Source organism: Wyeomyia smithii, chromosome 3 (genome assembly GCF_029784165.1).
Source record: "Wyeomyia smithii strain HCP4-BCI-WySm-NY-G18 chromosome 3, ASM2978416v1, whole genome shotgun sequence".
NCBI classification, from domain to species: domain Eukaryota; kingdom Metazoa; phylum Arthropoda; class Insecta; order Diptera; family Culicidae; genus Wyeomyia; species Wyeomyia smithii.
This window is the reverse complement of record NC_073696.1, coordinates 99,724,698-99,730,963: the sequence shown is the minus strand read 5'-3', so window position 1 is coordinate 99,730,963 and position 6,266 is coordinate 99,724,698. Positions and strand designations below refer to the sequence as shown.

At 39.1% G+C, this 6,266-nt stretch overlaps 1 non-coding gene across 1 annotated transcript; it reads right to left on the bottom strand.

Moving 5' to 3' along the window:
• Positions 1-4,189: 4,189 nt before the first annotated feature.
• Trnai-aau (transfer RNA isoleucine (anticodon AAU)) lies at positions 4,190-4,263 on the bottom strand. Its single transcript has one exon. It is a non-coding gene; the product is annotated as a tRNA-Ile (tRNA).
• Between the last annotated feature and the right edge of the window lie 2,003 nt (positions 4,264-6,266).

The following is a 6,266-nucleotide window of genomic DNA, read 5'->3' as shown; positions in this document are numbered from 1 at the left end:
TGAATTGCAGGGCTAATGCGATTTTTTTAAGTGAAACAATGATTAGTCATTCAGCTAAAATGCTTTCAAATATTTCTACATATTCGTGCTGTCGATTTCAACCAATCACGATAAACCGATGTAAATGTTGTGAAACCGAGAAGTATTTACTCAAACATTCATATCTCGCTGTTTACCAAATGATTTCTCTGGAATGAGTTATCAAATTATCCAGTTATCAATTTAATGTCATAATAATACAATGTTCCCAGGCAGAAATTTATGGCCATTCAACTGTACCGTCTGTTATCGTTATCGACGATGACGCTTACAGTACTGGACAAAAAAAGTACGCACCTGTGATATGTTCAAACTTTCTTGATTTAGGTAGAATCTAAGGCAGATGGATAATCAAAGTGTTCTAACAAAAGACAGTACTGGAGGTGTACTTTCGAAAAATGTTAGATAAAGCGACATGAGAACAACATATAAACATAAAAAAAGCTTATATTTGGAAATTGTCATTTTTCTTGTGGACAAAATAAAGTACGCATTACAGTGATTCAACGTTCAAACTGATTTTTCTTTATTTTAGTATTTAGTTTGGCCACCTTTAGCTTCAATCACGGATTGCAGGCGTCGAGGCATACTTTCAACGAGGTTTTTAATATGTTGGGAGTCGATATTTGTCCAAGCTTTTTCCAAAGCTTCAAACAGTTTGTCGCGGTTGGTGACATCTCCCTTGTCGACATTTTGATCCAAAATCAACCACAAATTTTCTATCGGATTTAAGTCCGGGCTTTGTGATGGCCATTCCAATAGCTTGATACGTGAAGCACGGAAATACGCAGTGGTTTTGTGGGCGGTATGCTTAGGATCATTGTCTTGTTGAAAAGTGAACTTCTTCTCTAAGCCAACCTTTCGCGCCTACTCTGTAAGATTTCTCTTTAAAATGCTGCTGTAATAGTCTGTCGTCATTATGCCATCAATTTTCTCAATATTACCAACACCCGATCAAGCAAAGCACCCCCACACCATGATACTGCCACCTCCGTGCTTGACCGTCTTCTGAATATTTTTATCGGCAAGTTTCTCACCAGGTTTCGTCCGAACTCGTGCTCGTTGTTTGTGGCCAAAGAGTTCAAATTTACTTTCATTGCTCCAGATAACCTGTTTCCAGAACTCTATCGGCTTTTCGATGTATTTTTGAGCGAATTTGAGGCGTTTGATCCTGCAGAAATAAACCTCAGCCAAAAATGTATGCTGAATACGAAGTAAACAAACCTGTTACCCTTTCGAATCAAAGGTCGTCGTTGGGCAAATCCACTCTTATAACCCATTTCCTGTAGTTTTCTGCGCACAGTTCGTTCAGAGATATTCAAATCAGCATTTTCACGAATCACTCGGCTGGTAGCGAAAGGATTTTTTGCCACTTCTCGAGAAATTCGGCGATCATCGCTAGTTGTAGTTTTCCGCTTCCTTCCTCTACCGGTCCGATCGGCTACGCTTCCCAGTTCTTCATGATTTTTGCATATATTTCGTGCTCCTGCTTCACTTAAATCGTATTTTCGAGCAATTTCTCTATAAGAAAGACCTTCCTGACGGTTGTTAACTATAAGTTTACGAATATCTACGGAAATTTGCTTTTTCCCCATCTTATCCGATTGTACCGCGCACTAATAATGATAAACAAATAATCAAACACATTGTTTCGACGTTTCTCTGCAGCAATAGGAATCTTATTGGACTTACGAGGAGTAGGACACAATGAAAAATAAATTATCTGAGCTGAGAAATAGTAAACTGATGATGATATAAAGAATGCGTACTTTATTTTGACCAAGCGAAAATAGAGCTTAATTACAATTATGCTGAAGTGTGAATTTATTATGCAATTCTTTGACAAAATTATTATACCAATCGTTAGTATATTACAAATACTACAACTTATCCGAATTCGTCGAGTTCAAAGATACAGGGAGTTCAACATTAGGATAGTGGGTGCGTACTTATTTTTGTCCAGTACTGTACGTCTTCAGACATTATCGTCACTGTCAATGACGATAGCTACTGGACGGTATCGAATCAATAACGTTTGTTTATTACCAACCACTGCAATACCATCTTTTGCTTTATTAAATATATCATTCAGATGCATTTTAAATGCAAATATGACAATGCTACATACTTTACTATTCAAATTTGTGCTTCAAAAAGCGCCTCATAAGTTAAAACAATCAAAACTGAGAAATTTATTTTCCTGGTGAGAAGCGAAACATAAACAAATGAGGAAAAGTTTCTTCCTGTTGCCTAGTGATGTTTCGTCTCCAACCCTCCGAAGTGAAAAAACGTTTCCTCACCCCGTGCCTGCTTTTTGTCAAAACTGGCATAAGGCGTTAGTGAGCTGATAACGTCTAGTGACTATCGTTATCGCCGATGTCGTTAATGTTTGAAGACGCTATCGTCATCGTCAATAACGATACCATACGTTATCGGTAACGGCGATGACGATTATCGACGATAATCTATCGTATTAACAACCTTGAAACAAACCGTAAACCATTTCCTATTCTATCGGCAGGCGACATGACCTGTTGGCAAACAATAATTAAGTTATTATCATTCCCTGCAGAGGAAATTTCCTCGATTCGATTCTCGAAAACAACCATTCCGCAGTCGGTAACAATAAGTGAGATAAAATTTTCTGATGCAACAGTTGCAGCATAAACTATCATACAAGTATTAATACGTACGAACTTATGTTACCAACCTCTCTCAAGGGTTTAGTTTCTTTTCTGTCGCGTCACCCGAGCATGCAATCCAGCCCACTCTAGTGCAGTTGCACCGTACAGAGTAATTATGATGAACCTAAACTGATTGATGATGCAATCTCGACTGGAGTTAATATCACCTCGCACCATTGCAATGCGATCACGCATGGCCTGTGCAGAGTTAACATGCTAAAATGCCTGGCGAGAGGATAGTTGTATGCAATTTATCTATGGTAGGTCTACTTCTCGCCTTCTATTTACCGGTTCATGGTGCCGAACTATCTATCAGCCAGTGGACATTGGACACCTGATCGATGTTCGCACGGCAGGGCGGCATTTTTTTCTTTATTTACCTTTCAGTTTCCGCTTGTCGTTCAACTTGGTGTTGTCGTTGTCGATTGGTGCCATAATGGTTGGTTACTCGTGCAGCCGATACCAATGGACTGGCCGGATTCCCCAGCTGATGCGTAACAGACAAAGGTGTCGATGTGCGCCACACCGGGGTACCCTGCTTAATTCATATGCATCACAATCACAAAGTGCATTAACATCAGGCGCGCAAGCGTGTTTTTGATGCGACCAAGGGATCGCATCGTGCCGCAGAACAAAAGAGCAATAGGGAAAAGGTGAGAATGATAATCTAACGCCATCAATCAGGTGTAATGGGTATGCCGTGCTGGGGAAACATTACCGAGGGAACCGTTTGTGGTAATTTTCCTACTGTTTGCGTACGATTTGCGCAGATAGAAATCAATCGGCATTACTAACTGGGAAGTTAAATTTTTCTAGATAATTTTCATTGATTGGATGAAAAATTATGAAAACTACTTCTCACAGCATACCAAATAACGATCACATTTTCAATATGAATTCCTTGTGGTAGGATACGAAAATATAATGTCGGTTTTGATCTGTGAAAAAAAACTTGCCTCTCAAATGTGAACGAACGTTTCGAAGTTCCGAAGTTTTCCTACTCTCGTTATAGTTCAACAGAAACCAAAACACACTCCTAGATTGTGCTACTTGTTCCGCATTTTGGTGCTAAGTCATCGCATAGTATGAGCTAGTGAATATTGCACTTGTAACCCGCGCCTTGTTTTCCAAACAGTGTAGGTCAAGGTTTCACATCAAACGTTGCGCATGCTGTGCAAAATCCAAACAAAATAAATTGCGCGATCGTTCCAGTGAGCAATAATATTTACTCTCTATTTTTACCGTAATCTTCTGTTCTAGAAATTTTACTACAGATACTACAGATCACGTTTAAGGCAGAAGTGATTTATTCTAAAGCGCCATAGCTTTATCATGCTGATAAGGCGGTGCGAGTGAAGGACGACAGCACGCGTCTACAATTTGCGATAACCCAGATCCATGCTTCTAGTTCAGTGTTTCTCATCACAACGCATTTCTCAGCAAATAATAATATTGCAAAAAAAAACTGGCTCCAGAGAGGATCGAACTCACGACCTTCGCGTTATTAGCACGACGCTCTAACCAACTGAGCTATGGAGCCACCTGAAGACATACGTCGCGAAGTGCAGACCCACTCACTGTGCACTTTCCACCTTAAGCTGGAAACGGTTTGACTTATCAACCGCTTCGTAGATTAAACTGCATTTCCTGAATGACAATTATCTTCGATGTGATTATGTTTAGCGGGACTAAGCGACAGGCATCCATTCTAGTCACAATCACCAAAGGAAAGGCGAGCAACAAAACAACACTAAAAATAAACATCCCATCACGTGTGACGAGTATGAAATCAGCAAAGTCGCTTTTACTGGTGGTGGCTGCCCTTCGGAGATGGGGAAAAAGGTGCGCATAAGGCAACAATGTGGAAAGTAGTAGTCGGACTGTTATTATTTTTAATTTTCCTTTGCTTCGAACCTGATCAATCCGAACTAGATATAGACACTTCTTGGACGCGGGTAATTATGGCTTTAAGCGGTCATCGGCCGATCGTCGGCCTTCTGACTTAAATAGATTGGAAAGTACCGTACAGGGTGTACCGAGCGTTAATTCTGATCGATCTCAACCGGGGTGGCTTTTCTTGTAAAGGGTCTGCCTTCGCTGTATCGGTTGGTCTGGCCGCAAAAGAAACCTGGTAAAACTGAGGCGCATGGTTATCACTTGTTGTAAGTAGTAGAAACGGTCTGTTTTTAGATGTTACCAGGAAGTTTTATGGTTCTGTCATTCGATGCAGCACAAAACATGGTCAAAATTTCAAATTTTTCAAATTAAGTCACTAATAGTTTGAAATGCATGAAAATTCTTTGGTTCAAACCTGTTTTCTGATCGTTTGTAGAGAACAAACAACACCAGGATTCGTTCAGAAATCAAAGAAGCGTTCTGGTTCGAAGTCCTACCAAGTCAAGAAAGTCCCTAACCGCGACGATAAGCAGAATTCGACGGCAGAAACACGTGCTCGAAAATTGTATTGCGAATTTTTGGCAAAATTTGCATGCGTCGCAATGAACGATGAAACATACGTCGTGAAAGACTTCGAAAAACTTCCAGGATTGACTTAGTATACCGCAATAGTCAGAAATGATACAGAAGAGTATATCAGGAAAAAAGATAGCTAATTCCCCAAGAAATAGCTTGTTTGGCAAGCAGCTTGCACCTGGGTCATTCCATACGAAGTGTACATGCCACTTGTACACGACTATCACGGATTTGGTTCAAAGCTGGGGGAATTATTCATCTAGGTTCACTATGAAAAAATCCCAATTTTGGTGTCGATTGGAATACCCCCGCTCTGTGGGACTCCCTCTTTTTGACAAAGTCAGGCAATTTTTGTTCAAAATTCCGTTTTTTTTTCTTACAATTCATAGATGTAGGACGTCCGCAAAATACTGATAGATGATTTTTTAAGAAAATAAACCAAGGAATCCAAAAAATATATAATTTTTGACTGGAAGTGTTGCCAGATAGATTATTTTTGTATTTAAAAACTAAATATATACTTTTCGGCAAATGCAGCCATTTTTATTTTAAATTTGATAATTTCATCGTGTTCCTTGGAAAATTTCACGTAAGAAACAACTATCATCCCGAGGTAATATGAGCCAATCTCGAGATATAACATTTTTACGAAAATAGTTGTAAATTTCGTAATTTATTTATTTTATAGTTTATAGCCGTAAGACACCCGAAAAATAGTGATGAGTGAATTTTGAAGATAATAAACCAAGGAATCCAGAAAAAAATATTATTTTTGACCGGAAGTGTTGCCAGATAGATTATCTCGAAATATAGCATTTTTACAAAAATGGTTTTGAATTTCGTAATTGGTTTTTCGTAAAAATGCTATATCTCGAGATTGGCTCATATTACCACGGGGTGATAAGTGTTTCTTATGTAAAATTTTCCGCATTCCAGAAAGAAGCAGGATGTCAAAGATGACAAACATTTTCTTTAAATTTGGACTAGAGCTGTCATTAGGATCACCGAGGAGACTGTACAAAACCTAGCAGATGGAGTAAAGCGCAAAGTACGATCAATGGAGAATAATGA